We start from the raw sequence: 18,896 nt of genomic DNA, 5'->3' as shown, positions 1-18,896 counted from the left end.
TGTCAGGCTTTACTAATATAGTAGTGTGTTGTATGAGAGACTTTCAGATTCACGTTTGACATACATTGCTTGACTGTAATGAGTGTTATCACTGTGTATGACGTAGACTCACTGCTGATCCTCCCTCCATCTGAGCACATGTGTACGCTTCGCGATAGTAACACTTTCAATAATACCGCACACCATTGACATTCATATCTGCGCATATCCACAACCTTGACAACGACATGTGATGTTCGCCATTCAATCTTTTTGAACAGCATCTCATTTGCGATAGTTGCCGCCCTCCCGATAAATTCTACATTAATGTAAATTGCGCATTCTACGACATCAAAACTGCAAAAGAAACACACATAAATACACTTCCTGGCCAGGCAGGAACTGAACAATGCCCAGATCCCCGGAACAATTATTCACACCCCTACACTGGCCTTGCGTACGCAAGCCCAGCCCACTTTGCATACGTATAAATAGGATAATGACGGCACCACATGTACCAGTTCTTCCACACTGCCTAAGGTGATATGGCCGCATCCACCTCGCATATCACAATGCACAATAAAAAAATGGATTCATTAGGTGTACACCATCCTGGCAATCAACACTGGTTCTAAATTGTGAACCCTACTGCTGTTGTGTTTCCAAAGGGATCCATGAGGTGTACACTATCCTGCAAGCAACACTGCAACTGAATTGTGAGCACTGCACACACAACAATGACAGCAGGTGAGCAGTGGGGCCTGGGTGCACAGCGTCTCCAATTGAGCGCTGTGCTGCGGGAGGGGTGGGCTGCATCAGCCTGAGTGCGCAGGTGCGAACAAGCGAAGTTGACTTGCGTAATGATGTGATCTCTGACCTCATTCAGTCACATCTCTGTCTCATTTTAACGACCCGCTGGATCGTACTGTAGGCCTGAACCAGTGGGCAGTGCTACCCTACAGACACGTGTAGAGCGCGATGCTGCGGGAGGGGTGGGGTGCATCATCTTGCGTATGCAGGTGCGAACAAGTGATGTTGCTGTGCGTAATGATGTGATCTCTGACCTGATTCAGTCTCATCTCTGTCTCCTTTTAAGGACCTGCTGGTCCGTACTGTAGGCCTGAGCCAGCAGGCAGCGCTGCACTACAGAGACGTGGCGTTGGCTTTTAGGGCACTGTAGTGAGCTCATTACTAAGTGTACATGCACACAGGCTTCCACCACTGCATTAGACGTGCACATTATGCTTCTAGCATGCGCTCTGTTCCTTTGGATGTAAACGTTAGCATAACATATTAATATTTAACCTTGTGTATTCTTGTGCAATCCAACTCAACCACGATTACCACTAACAATTGGTAGATCGTACTTCAAAAACAAAGGATGCACTCAACTTGTGTTTTCTTTAAAGCTCGAAATAAACCTTCATTTACCTTCAGACGTTTCCCCCTTTAAAATATTTCTCCCTTTTCAGACACTGAATTGATTGAGCCAAAATGGGTGGAGCAGGTGCTCACCCCGTCATGATGCCCTTGGCATTCTGATGCCTTCCATCGTGGTATCAAGACACCGTCCCCGACCGGAGACCTGCTCTCCCACCCTAGAAAGGTACCCCGGAGTCAGAGCTTGCACCAACACGTTGTGGACACACCAATGGTGGCAGGTGAGCAGTGAAGCCTCGGTGCGCAGGACCTACAACTGAGCACAGTGTGGGGAAAGGTGCTCGGGTGCAGCACCCTGGGTGCACAGGTGCAGGCAAGCGATGTTACCGTAGCTAATAATGTAATCTCTGGCCTCATTCATATATTTCATTTTAAGGACTTGCTGGACCACACTTTTTCTCGCGGATCCCAGCGTCCTAGACAAACGGGTGATGGGACGTAAAAACTGAGGGTTGGGTGCAGTAGGCCGACGCTCTGTCTCCTCCCCCTTCTGTTCTTTTGACTCTCCCTCCCCTTCTCCCTTCCACCCACTCCCTCTCCCTCCCATTCTCAATATCTTCCTTTCATTCGGACTACCTTTCTATTCCTCTTCCACATGGCACACATAATTATGTTTCATTTTTGGCTTTCAGGTTTTGTACGCTGCTTCCGGAGGAGTCCCACCCACGTATTTCATGTTATACTGTTGTTTGTTCTAATAAACTTGTGTTTCCATTTATTTGTGTTGTTTTAATAAAGGTTATTTTTTTTTCTAATAAATAAGTTAGTGTATAAGTCTTCGTTTTCTGACAATACTTGTCTGTTGTTTATTTTGAAAATCGTCTGTTTATAGGAGGTTATGAGGGAAAACATTTGTAATTTTGCAGTGCACCTTCCAAACATAAACCAACAGATTATTACATAAATTAAACCTGCGTAATTCTATAACTGCAAGGGTTCTATGCGTGCATCACTTTATAACACCATAAGTACTGCCCGTGTGATTACAGAACCAATAAGGCACTGCCTAGGACCACCGCAGCTTCAGGGACATCCGGGGCCCACCCTGCATATTTAAGTAAAGCCACGGAGGGTGACGATCCCGGACTTCAGTTGGCCTAGCAGCCCCCGAACAATTTGTAAACAATACACGGAAAGGTGGTGATCCTCTAGGCTGCATGACTTCTCTGTGCCCTTCCACGCCTAATTTACATGTGACATTAAGATCCCCAGTCCTACAGAACCCCGCAATATAATAATAGGATTAGCCACGGAACATTACCCACCAGGAGCCTCATTTAAATCAACGAGTGAGACCCGTTTTTTTTTTCTCCATTTTTACCATCCGGATCCGCTCTATTAAAGCGATATGAGGTTTTCCTCCTCTCGCTTCAACTAGTCAAAGGATTTGCTATCACAGGGTGGAAGTCATGCACCCGCTGTCTAATAGCAAACATATATGTCCTGCGGATGCACACCCCGGGACATTGTATGAGCTGCGCCTGGGAGTTCGCGCTCCCTAGGACCATGATGCATTGGTTAGTATAAACGCATACTAACACTACTTACACACGTATAGCACAGCAACCAGAGTGTAGTGAAGAGGCAGAGAAAGCTCAAAATCTAAAAATATAAATCCTACCAGGGGTCCGATGACATAGTCCAATGAGCCGACGACCCTGGGATGAGTAGAAACAGCTACACAAAGAAAACGGGTCTGAAGCACAATGCAAGCAACTTTGAAATATTGGTGAGTGCTGCCTTCTTTTTACCTTCTCTCGTTCGTCGCCAAATTTATGAAGTGAAGAGGCAGAAAGCAGTGGATCCGATAAGTAGATTTATTGCAGGAAAACAAGACACCCTAAACACCCACCAACAGGAGCGGACAGCAAGGCAACCATCTTCTCCAGCACCGTGTACAAACTCCCCAAGGTTCCCCTCACGACAGCCCTACATTCTAACATTACATAATTACATTCTAGTAGAATTACATACTAACATTCTCCCATGACTTACATTGGAGTACTACACAGAGCACATCAATTTACAGCAATGAGCTCATGGTTTCATCCAGGAGTCTTGAGACCGGTAGGGGAGAGTAGTTCGCTTCCCACTCCCTGTATTATATAAACGCAAACTAACACTACTTCCACAGGTATACTACAGCGCCCAGAGCACATCACTTTACAGCAATGGGCTCCCGATTTAGGCTGATGGTTTAATACTGAGTCTTCAGACCAGTAGGAGAAAGTAGTTCGCTACCCACTCCCTATATACTATAAACGCATACAAACACTTCTTACACAGTTATACTACAGCGGCTAGTATCCTACAGTGCCCAGACCCCATCATTTTACAGCAATCAGCTCGGTATGATCCCCAAGTCTTCAAACCGGTAGACGTGAGTACTTCGCTTCCGGTATAGTATAAACACAAGGTAGCGGTCAGTAGTTCACTTCCCACTCCCTGTATGGTATAAACACCTACTAACACTACTTGCACACGTATGCTACAAAGACCAGAGTACATCACTTTACAGCAATGAGCTCACGGTTTAGGCTCTTGGTGTCATACCCGAGTGCAGCAGCATATCATCTCAGTACCATGTCACTCTGAGCAACACCGCACTTTCAGACCGGTAGGAGTGACTACTTTGCTTCCACTCCCCCACAGAGGTTACAGTGCTCCTACTCTTCTTTTCTACTTTTTTTGCACTTTTTTCCCCTTACCTGCTTCAACGGAATCACAAAATGGCAGCCAAAACTTCCTAGTTGCTACCCCTCGCAGCGCTCGCAAATAAGCTGCAAGCTCGTAATGCCTCAGCCAATCACAAGTTAGAATTCCCAAATATCGATAGCTGTATAGTTCAATATTTTTCAAAAACTACTGAACAGATTTACACCAAATGAACAAAAGTGTGCTTTCTAGACCAAGACCCTTCTCCCTGCCAAATTTGGGGTAATCCCGTTCGACCTGTAGCCTTGTCTAAAGTTTCCTATGGAAATGAACATGGAGAAAACACATTTTGGGACCCCCCTTTTATCTCTTCTCCCCTTGACCAATCACCCCCAAACTTTCGACATATGAGCTAATATGAACAAGAATTTAGTTTTGAAAATTTCATGAAGATTCATCAAAGGACGCCAAAGTTATAGCAAATCAAAAAAATTCTTCCTATGGAAACTTGGTCCTAACTATAACTACCTACTGGCGACCGCCAGTAGGTAATGTACATACTTATGAAAACCTAGTTTGCTCCTGAATGCAGAGTTGCTGCGTTATTTGCATTAATGACTACAAATTTGTTACCTGCTAGTGTATCTATGGGTTTGAGGGAGTTAAGAATGGCATACTGCTCCCCAGTGAAAGCTGCCACTCAACAGTTCCTTAATGAAGACCTCAGCCTAAGAGAGTGGAAAACAGGAAAGCTTCATATGAGGATTGTAGAAAGGCTTAGCAGGAATATTCTAACCCCGTTGGTGCCAAGGACCTATTCATTACGTCCTTGGCAGTGGTGCTGCTGTGCCAAAGACATAACCATTACATCCTGGCACTGGCACATGCTGGAAGCACTGGCGCTCCCTCAGTGAGGGACCCACCCACATGACTGCAATAGGGATGGCAGCTTCCGCTGCCACCCCCAATCCCCCCTTAGTGCTTTGATGATGTTGTTGCATTCATGTAGCGCCAACATCATCAAGTGCATCCAGGGACTTGCTGGAAGCCATTTGTTTACAGGGCATCGAGGGAGACGACCTGTTTCTGTGAGTCCTTCTGCCGTTTTATTTTTTTCAGGAATACAGATGCAGGGGGAAAGGACTTTCTCCCCGCGACTGTAGAGTGGATTCCTGCTCCACAATCACAGGTGGGGCTGTGATCGTGGAGCAGGAATCCACACCACTAGACACCGGGGACTTTTTAGGTGTTATTTGAGGGAGCGACCTAGGGCAAGAGTCGCTCCCTAGGGGCATATATGTTATCTGTGTTTTGCCTCACTGATTCAGACTTTTTTGGCCAATATGACCCCAGGGAGGAGGGTTGAAACCCACCAGGCCCCAGGGATTCATCTGAAATATATTTATAAAGGAGAGACCCTTGAGCAAGGGTTGTTACCCCTTTGGGGCACTGTTAATTTGACAGTTTCTGCCCCCTTAGGGGCAGCTTGGCCATATATTTTCAGGCCCATCTGCTCCCAAGGAGGTAGAGCGACTAGACCACCATGATGTTCTGGGGAGCGGCCCCTTGGCCAAGGGTCACTCCTTTTTATGGGGTAAATGTTTTGGCTGTTTTCTGCCTGGGGGCTGATCAGTCATATTTGTAGGCCCATTTGCCCCCAAGTGGGGCAGAAGCCACTAGACCACAAGGGAAAGTTTGTGTGTGAAATGTAGTTTGGCTGATGAATGTTTTGGCTTTTCTGGCAGTGTGTGGACTGGCGCTTAGCTGGCGGTGTGTGTGGCTGGCATTTGGATGCTGATGGGCAGACTTCATATTGTTTGATAGTGTTTACTGTTATTTTTTGTCATCATTGGTGATTGTAATGTTTTCTTTCTCCTTTTTATTCTATTGCAAAGCTTTTGTTTTCCTCATGGTAGTGGTTTCAGTGCTGTTAGATCTGCAGTGTGTGTAGTTACAGTGTTTGGTAAGAAAACGTTTTTTATACTGTTTACTCCAAATTAGTAGCAATGACCTGCATGAAAGAGTTTTGGGGAAATGCTGTAATAATAGCAGATATTTAGCTTCTGTTTGTATGTGTGTGAAATTTTCCTTGTATTTGTGCACAATTGGTATTGTGTTTCCTTGTGTGTAATTTTCTCTTGTTTTTCTTCTGTAGTGGGATTTCGTTGGTGCTTGCTATGTCTGTGCAGAGTAGGTGCAGGTGAGTCTAGCTGTCTTTAGCAAGTGAGTGGTATTGTTTTATAGTATACAGGTCATAGTGTGCTTTGTGTTGATTGACTTGACCTTGCAATTGCTTATGCCAGTAGTTTTACTTTCTGTTTTATAAATCCACACTTTGTTTATTACTTATTTTACACAATGTTGGGTATTGTTGACTTATTTGTCAAGTTACTTTTCTTGATAAGGATTATGGCTAGCTGCAGGATGACCTCTCATCAGGTTGTCAGTGTGCTTTTCAAGCCTTATTCTGACCATGATTATAAGACTGACTCTACATCTTAAAGCAGAGTCGGAAGGCCAGGTTTCTGGAAGTGAATTCCTGTCCGAGAGGAATCATCCGATGATGAAGCTACTCTCAGAATGGATGAAGCTACTCTCAGTGAGAATGAAGTGCCTGTTTTAGAGGAGGACACAGATGTGCTGAAGAGTCATCTGGATTGCAGCTTGGGTCTGAAAGGCTTTCCATAGGAAATGCTGGACTCTGGTTTGACCCAAACATGGTGCATCCGGTATTGCCTGTCATTAGTGGTGTTGCTGGGTGTAGAATGAATCGTGAAATCTTTTTGCCTAGAAATTTCTTTCAGTTGTTTATGGATGATGTTCTTTTGGCTGAAATTGTTTAGAAGACTAATTTGTATGCTGAACCGTATTTAAGGGACAACAGTTCCAGACATAAGCCCCACTCTAGAGCTACCAGGTGGACTCCCACGAATCTGGATGTGCTGACGAAGTTCTTGGGTTTAACTTTTTTGATGGGCCTGATAAGGAAGCTGTTGCTGTCTTCATATTGATCTACTAATCCTTTTGATGGCAAAGGCTATATTTCTTGCAACCATGAACCGTAATAGGTATTTGCTTATTCTTTGGATGTTGCTTTTTGTTGATAATGCTTTAGTGTTGCCATGAGATCCCCCTGATTGTGACCATCTTTTTAAGATTCAGCATGTCCTTGATCACTTTGTAGAGCGATTTTCAGACATCTATGTGCCATGGAAAGAAATAGCTACTCCTGTTCAAGGGTCGATTGATGTTCAGGCAGTACATTCCTAGCAAGAGTGCACTTTATGGAATTAAGATGTATATGCTGTCTGAAAGAAGTATTGGATATGTCTGTAATGTCAGGGTCTACACTGGTAGGGATTTCAATATTGACCCCCCTGGTTGTCCAATCACTTTCAGAGTTACTGAGAAAATTGTGTGGGAACTTGGTAGAGGAATTTTTAACAAAGGTCACCATTTATATCTAGATAACTTTTATAGTGGTGTGCCATTGTTTACTGAATTGTTCAAAGTGGACACTGTTACTTGTGGCACAATGCGCTTTAACAGTAAAGGTTACCTAAAAGAGCTGGTTTGTAAACAACTTGAGAAGGGACAGTGCAGTGCCTTGCATAGTGATGAACTTGTAACTCTGACCTTTTCTGACATAGAGATGTCAATATACTGACTACCATCCTTTATGAAAGTTTTTCACCTGTGACTGTTTGGGACCAGGTTTCTGAAGTGTGCAGACCTGCTTGCATTTTAGACTACAATGAGCACACGGGTGAAGGTTGGAACCAAACACTGCTGTTCTTAAGGCTTTGGTTTGGTGTAGAAGTTGGTTAGCCGTTTATTCCATTTAGCAAGCTAAAATGCCTTTGTTGCATTTAAGGTCTGTTCTCCAGAGTCAAAGATAACATTTGTTTGGTTTCAGCTGTCTCTGATAGGCAGCCTTGTTTTAGTGGAACAGGCGGGAGTTCTAGAAGAAGCAGAGGTGGAGGATGTGGCTTGATTGAACAATTATAAATCACAAAAGAGGGACGAGGGTCAGATAGGTTTAGACTCTGCCACCCCAAACCCCCGAAGGCCTTAATTATACACACAAAAGGGGTGGGTAGAGTAACATAAAAATACATATAAGCACAACAAACAGAGAATACCCCAATAGGGCAAATCACTCTATTTGAAAAAACTGCCCTCACTCACATACCAAGGTATGTGACATGCTTCATCATCGGGCCTGCTTACAATACGCCCTGGTGTACCCCACACAGGGCGGAGCATAAGGGAGGGGGAAAAAATAATAAATTTCTCTTAACACAACAAATAGGCAAAACAACTCAACATACACAACACTTAACACATAAATTGGTGAAAATTGTGCTAACACCAAGTGATCACAACTGAAAAAGTGCGACAGAAAAGGTGCAGTATGGGATGTGATTAAAACTGATTAAAGGTGTCAACCAGAATACAACCTTTATTAGACTTTTCTTGACACCTTTACCAGGATTAAAAATAAGTGAAAGAAGGATGGGAAAGCGCCTTTAGGAGATAATTAGGAACCTCAAGGCCTCCCTCCTACCACTGCCAGAGTCAACATGTTTCGACCGCTCTTGATGCGCCTGAAAAGTCACTCCGGTCTTCTTCAGGACCATCGCATTCGGTGTCACTCAGGGTTCCCCCGTATTTCAGAGAAAAGTTACCCCAACAGGGAGGTAGGTCCAGTTGATCCGTACCACTCCTGTAATATGTGTGGAGAGTGTCCCCTCAAATGCGGGAGAACATTCGCTATAGTAAAAAGAGAGTAGAAGGGAGGGGTTGAAAACCCTTGTCAAAATCCACCTGCTCAGTCTTTCAATTGTATTGTATCAACATTATCTATAGCCTTTAAAATCATGTGTCTTGTGTTGAGTAAAAGTCCCCAGAAGCATGTTATGCCTGGACTTCTGTTAAACACAACAATAGTCCCTATATAGTCACGTAAATACAAGACCCAATCTCTTATAATTGACCATCTCTCTACATTCGCGTAATCACTTGTCCCTCGTAGCTAGTTCCACTTGAAAATAGCCGTGTGGCCATGATAATACCACAGTCTCCAGCTGTTGCTAATATATTGGGTGGTTCACTTACCGAGTTTATAACCATTACAAACTCGAACTGGTGTCCGGTGTGGAGGACGCCCAAGAACACAATCTGAAAAATAAGTATTGAGGGAGATATTGATTTAGAAAGCTCCACCTCATCGTATACGTCTATGGATAAATATGTCACAGCCTGCTCTGGAGTGTAAACGTGCCTTCGTTGGATGTTAGCTGTCACATGCGCGGCACGCGCTCACCCCCTCGAGACCCCTTCTTACCGTTCTCTAGGCTTGTCCTGGTGCAGTCACCCACGCCCCGTCACACCGCGTAGATCAAGTCCGCCATGTTTCCCCAAGCTCTAAATGTTGTGCACCGGCTTGGGCATCCCACGTGACCGCGCCAGCAACGTCGTTACCTCCAGCGCTGTCTCCTACGTCAGGGAATCATGGGAAATGTAGTATTATACGAATGCTGCTACGGGTCCCGGGTTCAAGACTCCTGTAGCACTATCCATGGTAGTTGAACATTCCAATGTATATCTTTTTTTTAAATATATATTGTGTCATCGCATAATTCCCCCTCCTATATCCCAAGTCAAAAAGTATTGCTTGGTAAATGGACTCTAACAAACGTCCAAGGTCGCTGTCAAAGAAACACATCGGAAAAGCTGAGAGAGCTACTTAGTGTCCAGGATTCTAGACTCATATAGCGTTATCCCTTTTGATCCAACTTATCAAACGTATATATTTATATACATTTTTAGCATAATATAAATACCCATCTTCCACCTCAAGTCTAGAAAGTGACTGGGTGGATAGATTTTAACGAACGACCAAAACGGCTGCCGGAAGCTCCTGCTCGAACTAAGCGGCAGACAGGTAACACTCATGAGTAAACCTGACTGCCCCCAGACGACATACAGATCTGTACATGAATGGTGTATGATATAAAAAAGCCTCATAGCTAAGCTCTCTCCATAGGGATAAAATTAGTTGCCTTTGATTGAACAATTGCCACTTTCCCGATCACCTTCCTTTCACAGCCAAAAAAGGCCTTTCCTTTAAGAAATGTAGAGTCTATGCCTAAAGAGGTATGCGGAAGGAGAGTCATATGTACTGTCTCTATTGTCCTTCCAATCCTGGGCTGTGTTTGCCCACGTTTTATATTGTATCACAAGCAACAGAGTTTTTGGTTGCAACCATGTGCATAAAAGTAAACTGACTGACCTGTATTGTTTAATATTTTTTGTTCAAATTTTAGGGCTGGTATTAGCGTGATGTATTGAATTAGAGCTGTTGTGTTTGTAGTTATAGTTTTGTATCTATTGTCAATTTGTTTGTGTTTTCCTTTGTCCATAAAAAATTTGATGGTGGTGCGTGTGGACTAGTGCTTGACTGGTGTTGTGCATGGACTGGCGCTTCACTGGTGGTGTGCATGGACTGGTGCTTGGCTTGCGGTATGTATGGATTGGCGCTTGGCTGGCGGTGTGCATGGACTGGCGCTGGGCTGGCAGTGTGCATGGACTGCCGCTTGGCTTGCGGTGTGTGTGGACTGGTGCTTCGTTGCCGGTGTGTGTGGACTGGCACTTGGCTGTGGGTGGACTGGCGCTTGGCTGGCAATGTACATAGATTGGTGCTTGGCTAATGGTGTGCGTGCCCTGGTGTTTGGCTGGCAGTGTGTGAGTAGTGACTTGCTACTGGTCACTACACACACTGATAGCCAAAAGCTAGTCCACACTGTTGATGCTGTGTCAGGCATGTGTGCGTATGAAAGTGATGGGCCCTTGAATTGGCGCTGCCCATTGATGTGAGTGTTGCAATATGCAGGGCCTGCGGCTGGCAGTGTGAATGGTCTTGTATGTATCACGAATTAAAGGTGTGTGAATAGCCTGGAAGTTGTTTAGTGCCTTGTCATGGCTCACTGGTTCAGGATTTTAACCTTTTAATTATTAACTGTGCATTTCCTTTTTGTGAAATCTCTTGTTAATAACATATTACACTGTGAACCTTTACTCACCCTCGTGCCAAATCCAATCAGTATGTGTGTGTACTTGAGGAATAGTTGGTTGTGAAGTAATATTTGTATTTTCTGGCTTTCTCTGCCACAGTACATTGTCTTTGCATTGTCTGCTGATGTGAGTGTTGTAATGTGCTGGGCCCATGGCTGGCAGTGTGAATGGTCTTGTATGCGTCACGTCGGAAAGGTGAGTGAAGGGCCTCGTAAAGAGGTTGGTGCCTTGCTGTGGCGTTACAGGTCACAAGCTGTGAGTCATTGGTTCAGGTTTTTTACCTTTGAATTATTAACAGTGCATTTCCTTTTTGTGAAATCTCTTATTAATAAAATTTGACGTTCTGAACGTTTACTCATCCTCGTGCCAAATCTAACCAGTAAATGTGTGTGTACTTGAGGATTAGTTGGCTGTGAGGCAATATTTGTCTTTTCTGTCTTTCTCTGCCAAGGTGTACATTGTCTCTTGGGAAAATCTATCAGGTCTCAATATTTTCCTTAACTGGTAACTTTGGAGAGTACAGGGTGGTGTCCCACTCATGACTCCCAACAGGTTTTCTTACCCAAAATGACCTGCAAACCTCAAAATGTGAATACAGTCACACATTTTCCTTGCATTACTGTGTTACGTTCTTCCAGAATCAGAAATAAACCACAAATGTCCTACTGCCCAGTGTTCCCCCAGGTCTCTCGATAAAAATGGTACCTCACTTGTGTGGGTGGGCCAAGTACCCGTCACAGGGAAGGGCCCAAAACATATTGTGAGACATCAAAAATGATTAATCACAAAATGACCTGGCTTTGCAAGGGGGTCACCTGCGTTTTTGGTCCCGGACTCAGTGGCAATGTAGGGAAACCCAATAAACCCAGACATTTCTGAAAACTAGACACACGGGGGAGTTCAAGAATGTGTGGCTTGCATGGATCTCCCAAAGAATCCCCTGCAAAATTCAGATTTTGCTAAATAAAAACAAAAATCCTCAAATTTCTTTGTGGGAGACTTGTGGGATCACCGGACTGAGACAAATTTCCTGCTGCCCAGCATTCCTCCAGGTCTCTTGATAAAAATAGTACCTCACTTGTGTGGGTGGGCCAATTGGCAGCCACAGGGAAGGGCCTAAAACAAAACAACCTTAGCATCCATGTAGGGAAAGCTACAACCCAGACATTCTGAAAACTAGACACCCAGGGGAGTCCACGGATGTTTGGTTTGCATGGATCCCCTAACGGTTTCTTTACCAGAATCCCTTACAAACTTTGGATTTTGCTAAAAAAATCACATTTTCTCACATTTCTGTGGGGGAATTGCTGTGCTGGCACAAATTTACTACCACCCAGCATTCCCCTTGGTCTCCCGAGTAAAATGATAACCCGCTTGTGTGAGTGGGCTAAGGGCCTACGACTTGGAAAGGGCAAAAACATAGAGTCAGTCAGTCAATACTTTATTCGGTTTTTACGAAGAAAACCATAAAAGTCAAATGAACACAGTTAAAAAAAAATCTCCATCTGATACATAAAACAACAATGCAATTTGGCCGTCATTGGCCCGTATATGCAGGGGTGGTAATCAGGCTCTATGGCAAAGTTCGAGGAGTCCAAAATGTGTGTGGGCATCACCAGATACCATTAAAATACAATATTGGTGGTAAGAATGTTTTCAAATGAAATGGAGGGCTGGATTGTCACCCTGCAGGTGCAGGTAGGGGAGCCTATCTACTTGTTTTCATTTGGTATTTCTTTCATGAGGAGGGCTGGTCTTGTCTTTGTTGGGGTCCACCTTATGTTGAGAACTGGCGCAAGGTGGTCTGAATCCCCTTGTTTCTCTGCTGCAGACTCTCGGTGCCTGTTGGGCATATACTTTATCCCTTGAGAGACATTGTCAACTTAGAGGCTCCACTCTCTCTTTGGGAACATACAACCATCCTTTTCATAGGACAAAGCTGGACTAAGTTGGAGGTCAATTTTAAGGGTTGTTTTGAGTTATTATTATGGGAGATATAGGCCTATGGGACCCCTTGCCAAGGAGCATGTGAAGAAGTTTCAACCATGGATCTTTCCTGCACTGGGTAGTAGGGGTCCTGGACAAGGAAATTGAATTGGTTTCACGTCGACTCTCTCGATCACCTATTCTTCTCCCCTCCTAGTGACCCCCTGTACTTCCCGCACCTTAACTCCCAGTATCTCCCGCACAAATTTCCTCTTCCGTTCCAGCGGATTTAGCCCTTACTGTGAATGGGATTGTTTGCCTGTTTTCCCCAATGCACCCTCAACTGGAACGTGTCCAGTTAACAGTTCCACGAACAGAGTACGTAGCCCCTGGTGTGGTTCCAGGAGTGGGAAATGGAGCAAGGGCAAAGAGAAAGTGCCCCTCGATTGGGAACCATGCTAAGCGCCTGAAGAGCACCAGCACACACCTTAGCCCCCCAGATTCCATTGCTGCGTCCAGCCGAGATGTGATGATTCAGCTCAACGCTCTTAAGGTATTCTTGCTAGCAGCCTTGGATCTTAAATTATATCCCATTCTACACTGCTTATCAGTAATTGAGAATGATCTTAATAAGCTGACCTCATTACTGCAAGGTGACTCTCTCATATTGCCGATCTGTTCCACAGCCCCAATAGCCCTGCCTCTCAGTAATTCCTACAACATGCAGGATGCCAGCTTGAAGATTGTATCTAAGATCGTGACTGAGGGTGCAATTCATCGCTTGTGCCATCCAGTGCCTCCAGCATGTTTATCTACATTGTCCCCAATTTTGAATATGTCAACAATATTGGTAATCACCTCTAATGACGGGGCATCTTCACATCTTAAGCAGCACCCGAACCTAGGATCCACTGCAGCTGGCTCTATCATATCGACCGATGGAAGGACAGGGGGCCAAACGTTGGGGCACCCAGTAACTTTAACCAGAGCCCTTGCTCTTTACATCTGTCCCCTGAGTCAACTCCCCTTATAGTGGTTTTAGCCAACATCCCCCAACTGGTTCTGTGTGCAAAGGAAGATTTTGACCAACTGAGGAATAAAGTTGTGCACTGGTTGAACTACAATATTGCCACAGGGCTACGGGTAGAAAGTCATATTATTATGCTCTGCAGAACTTCTAGGGTAGGAAAAGTTTTGAAAATCTGGGACGTGGATTGTGTTACCATCAATTTTAATAGCCCTTATGTGTTAAACAGCATCTTAAGCATGCCCTCTCAACTTTATTCTAGGAGTAGTAAGTCGGCCATCATGGCCCTTTCATTGGGCTACTTATACAAGCCTTTGATCCACCCACTGTTCCGACCCGAAACATACCAGGCGCAGTCCCTAGATGGGTGCCAGGGGATCCAGGCCTAGCCATATCTAACACGTTTGCTCCCCTGAGTTCATTAGAATGCTGTGATTGACTGAGTGTAGTCTCTCCTAAGCTAGATGCCTCTTCAACACAGTACCTGGGAGGGATGTGTAATACAGATCGCAAAGGGTGCAATTGTATCTCTTTCAATATACCAGGGCTGGCGAGAAGATTTGACAATCCAGATTGGGTGCGCTTTTTTAGAGGGTTTAAAGTAATCTGCCATCAGGAGACATGATCTATTGAAAATAGATATAATCTGGAAGGTTATAAGACCTTCTTTGTGGCAGCTACTCCCTCCATTGCAGGAAGAGCCAAGGGGGGGCCTGGTTAGTTTTGTCTACTTAGCAGTCCTATGTAGTGCCGCTATGTTGCCCCACACCTCTCCCACATTACAGGTGTTGTCACTATCAATTGGGACGAGTCAGGGATTGCTTATACATTTTTACAACGCTCTATCTGTCTAGCCCGATGCATGTAATATTGCAAGGCTGGGCTCTTTCTTGAGAAATATGTCCCAGAGAAAGCAGACATATTCTAACTTTCTCATTGCAGGAGATTTTAACGTCCAAATGTGTGGTGATCCCAGACTTCGGGGGATTGTATTGTATTGTAATTGCATTTATATAGCGCTTACTACCCCTGACGAGGTGTCGAAGCGCTTTTTTGGCGAGTAGCACGCTACTCCGGGACCCATAGAGGATTAGTGTTGAATTAGTATAGTGAAACATGCAAGTACATTTTAAGTGGTGGATAGGTTAGTCAGTTATTTGGATTTGGAATGATACCAGAAGGATAGAGGAGGACAAAGGTTTGTATTTATATAGCGCTTGTTGACGCATGCTATTCAGGAGGCCTACAAAGGATTAGTGGTGAATTCATATGGTGAAATATGTAAGTAATTTCAGTGGTGGATATTAGTCAGTTACTTGAAGTGAGAAGGATAGCGGAGGGATAAAAGGGGAAGAAAGATTTGCATTCACATAGCACTTGTTACCCCTGATGGGTGTTGAAGAGCTTTTCTGGCTAATAGCACGCCACTCCGGAACCCATAAAGGATTACTGTTGAAAATAAGTATAGTAAAAAAATATGAAGTAATTTGAGTAGTGGATATGTTATTCAGTTATTTGGGTAGTATATTAGTATAGTTTAATATGGAATTTGAGAAGTGAACATGTTAGTCTGTTAATTTCGATTGAAAAGGATAGTGGAGGGATAAAAGAGTTAAGGATTTTTTTTTTTAGGTCTTAGCTGTAGGAGGAGGCTTTTGGATGAGTAAAAAGTAACCCTGGGCGAAGGACTTCGCTAAGCCCACGAAGTGGGCGTAGTGTTGCCTACTTCGCCCTTTGCAAAGTAGGCGAAGCAGGCAACACTACGCCCACTCCTTGGGCGTAGCGAAGTTGCCCGCCACCCGCCTCCCTCCTGCCCTCCCGAACATACCTAATTTTATTAAATGGGCACATCTAAATAAATAAAAGGCACTTACCTTGTCCGCGGCGTCCCGGGGCTCCCTCTGCTCATTCACGCCGCCGTCTGCTAACCAATGCGCATGTGCGGCCGCCCGCGCATGTAGGGGAGGGGGGGCATGCGGCGCGTAGTTGGGCTACGCGAAGTGCCCAGGGTTAGTAAAAAGGAGTTGTGGAGGGGAGGACTCAGAGGGAAGAGTTTAGAAAGGTTTGTTTTAGGGGATCAGTATAGTAAAAGAGGTGTCAGATGATGCAAGGAGGGGTAGAGTAGGATAGAGTCTAGAAAGGGTTATTTTGGCAATCATAGTAGTGGTATGGTGTTTGGGATAAATGAGAGAGTGGATGTAGAGGATATATTGATAGATGTATAGGATGAGAGATAGGGTAGTGCATTGGAAGGAGTAGTAGAAGAAGTTTGAGATGAGTCAGAAGGTTGGGCTAGAAGATATATTGAGCGAAGTATAGGCTGAGAAATAGGGTAGTGCATTGGAAATGCTAAATTAGAAGAAAGTGATAAATATTTAGAGCCATAATTACATTGAAAGTATACTGATACATAAAGCAGGTAAGTAAGAAAGATTAAAGAAACAGGAATTGGGAAAATGGTGGGACGGGGCAACTTTAAAAAAAAAATGTTGAGAACAAAAAGATACCACGTGGCCTGAGAATATTGATTTTTCCAAATTATGAAGACTTAGACAGTGACTTGTTCGAAGAGTGGGAAGAGGGATTATATGACTCATCATTCCGTATGATGCAAATCCTAATTACGAATGCAGAAAGAAAGGGACTTAAGATCAGAGAGGAAATTGCAAAATTGGAGAAGGAAATCCTAGAAATGAACCTTAAAGATAATACACAGAAGAATTATGAAATACTAAAGAAAGAACTAATGAACTATCATATTTATCTTAAAGATAAAAACCAGAAAAAGATTATAAGGGATGAAATTGATTACCAAAGAGGAAGGGTTTTTACCTTTGCCCAAAAATATGATGAAATAAACCCCAAGCAAGCTACTGAAAGCAAAGCTGTAGAGAAAACAATAAGTACCTCATCCAGTAACAGCTCTTTGTCATCTATTGAGAATGATCAAGGGGAGGGCACTAGCAGCATGTTAGGTACTCTACAGACCTCCCTTGTTTTTTACAGTAAGCACAGCGCTACAGTCTGGGAAACAAACGGAAAAACCTAAATGTAGAAGAAGGGGGGGAGGGAAGAAACGCAAAAGCAGGGGCGCAAACACGCTTACAAAGCAAACTGACCATGTCACAGAAGTAGGTAGTACAATAGAGAATATGAATCCCAGTGGACATGTTGCATGTCCTGTTACCAATGAATTAAATATTGTAAATTTGTCATCGAAATTATTGACTGAAAAAGAGATGTGTATTTTGCAGAAGGGTCTGAATTACTGTATAAGCAAAAACTGTAATTATGTTGAATTACATGCTGATGTTTACAAATTTATGAGAAAATTAAGATTAAAAAAATATTTCTCTGAACACCCGTCTGTTGCCACTACTGTCCTAAGAAATTAAAGTCATGCTCAGGATTTGACTATCAGTGAATTGGATGGTATTCATTTGTTAGCAACTTTACACGAGGAAGATTTGGACATTGAGATTATACAGATGGCTGGTTTACTGGACATTTGTGAAGATACCACAATTGATAGTGGTTTGAGAAATAGATCTAGGTTTATACCATCTAGAAGAATTTTTGGAAAAAGTAACGTCTTAATTACATCACCTAGAGGATAGTCATGGTAGGAACTCCCATTGCAAACACCACTATAATCTTTGAAAGGATGACATGGCCCTCCTAAAAAGTCTGCAGGATGATAGAGAATTAGTAATACACGAAGCGGACAAAGGAGGAAATGTGGTGCTCATGGATCTTAAAGACTTTCTGGGTGAAATAAATAGACAATTAAATGACATTAACTGCTACGAGCGTTTGAGAGAATGTCTGATCACGAAAATTGAAAGAGCAATCAACGCTCGTTGAAAAGACTGGCATGAATCGGGTCTTATTTCAGATAATGAGCACAGATACCTTCAGGCAAAGGATAGTAGACATCCTTGTATTTATATACTCCCAAAAATACATAAAGGGGGGGTTCCCCCCCCCCCCCCCCCCCCCGGAAGACCTATAATCTCGGGCAATGGATGTCCAACTGAACATCTATCCGAGTATATAGATAATTTCCTGTAACCATTAGTACGCAATTTACCCGTGTATCTAAAAGACAGTAGGGACATATTATGCAAATTAGGGGATTTTGAATGGAATAGAGATGAACTTATGTTCGTCACTATGGATGTGGAAAGCTTATACACTTGCATTCATACTGATCGTGGCTTAGAGGCTCTGAAACATTTTTTGTATAAGAGAAATGCAGCACATTTGGAACATACAATGATGCTGTTGGACATGGTGCACATGGTGTTGACCATGAATGCCTTTTTACATGATGGTTCTTGGTTCTTGCAAAAGCAGGGCACGGTGATGGGATCCACGTTTGCTCCGGCTGATGCAACCATCTTCATGGGTTTGTATGAGACGGAGCATGCCTGGGGACCAGGAGCCGCAAGATGGATCAACAATGTTATCTTTTACACGAGGTACGTAGATGACATCTTCCTCATTAGGAATAGAAGGGAGGAATATTTGACTGCCGTTCAATGTTATCTCAATAGCAACATATTGAACATTAAACTTACAATGACATACTCCAAGGAAAGTATTGATTTCTTGGATTTGAGACTTTTTGCTATGAATAACAGGATCCATAGTACCATGTTCAGAAAACCCTCCTCCTGTAACAGTACGTTACACGCAGAAAGTGCACATCCAGCCAGTACCATCAAAGCTATTCCATATGGCGGAATGGTACGTGCAAGGCGCAAATTCAGCCTTGATGATGCTTTTAGGG

Source organism: Lissotriton helveticus, chromosome 6 (assembly GCF_964261635.1).
Source record: "Lissotriton helveticus chromosome 6, aLisHel1.1, whole genome shotgun sequence".
Taxonomy (NCBI): Eukaryota; Metazoa; Chordata; class Amphibia; order Caudata; family Salamandridae; genus Lissotriton; species Lissotriton helveticus.
The sequence above is the reverse complement of the archived record's forward strand: the minus strand, read 5'-3'. Positions refer to the sequence as shown.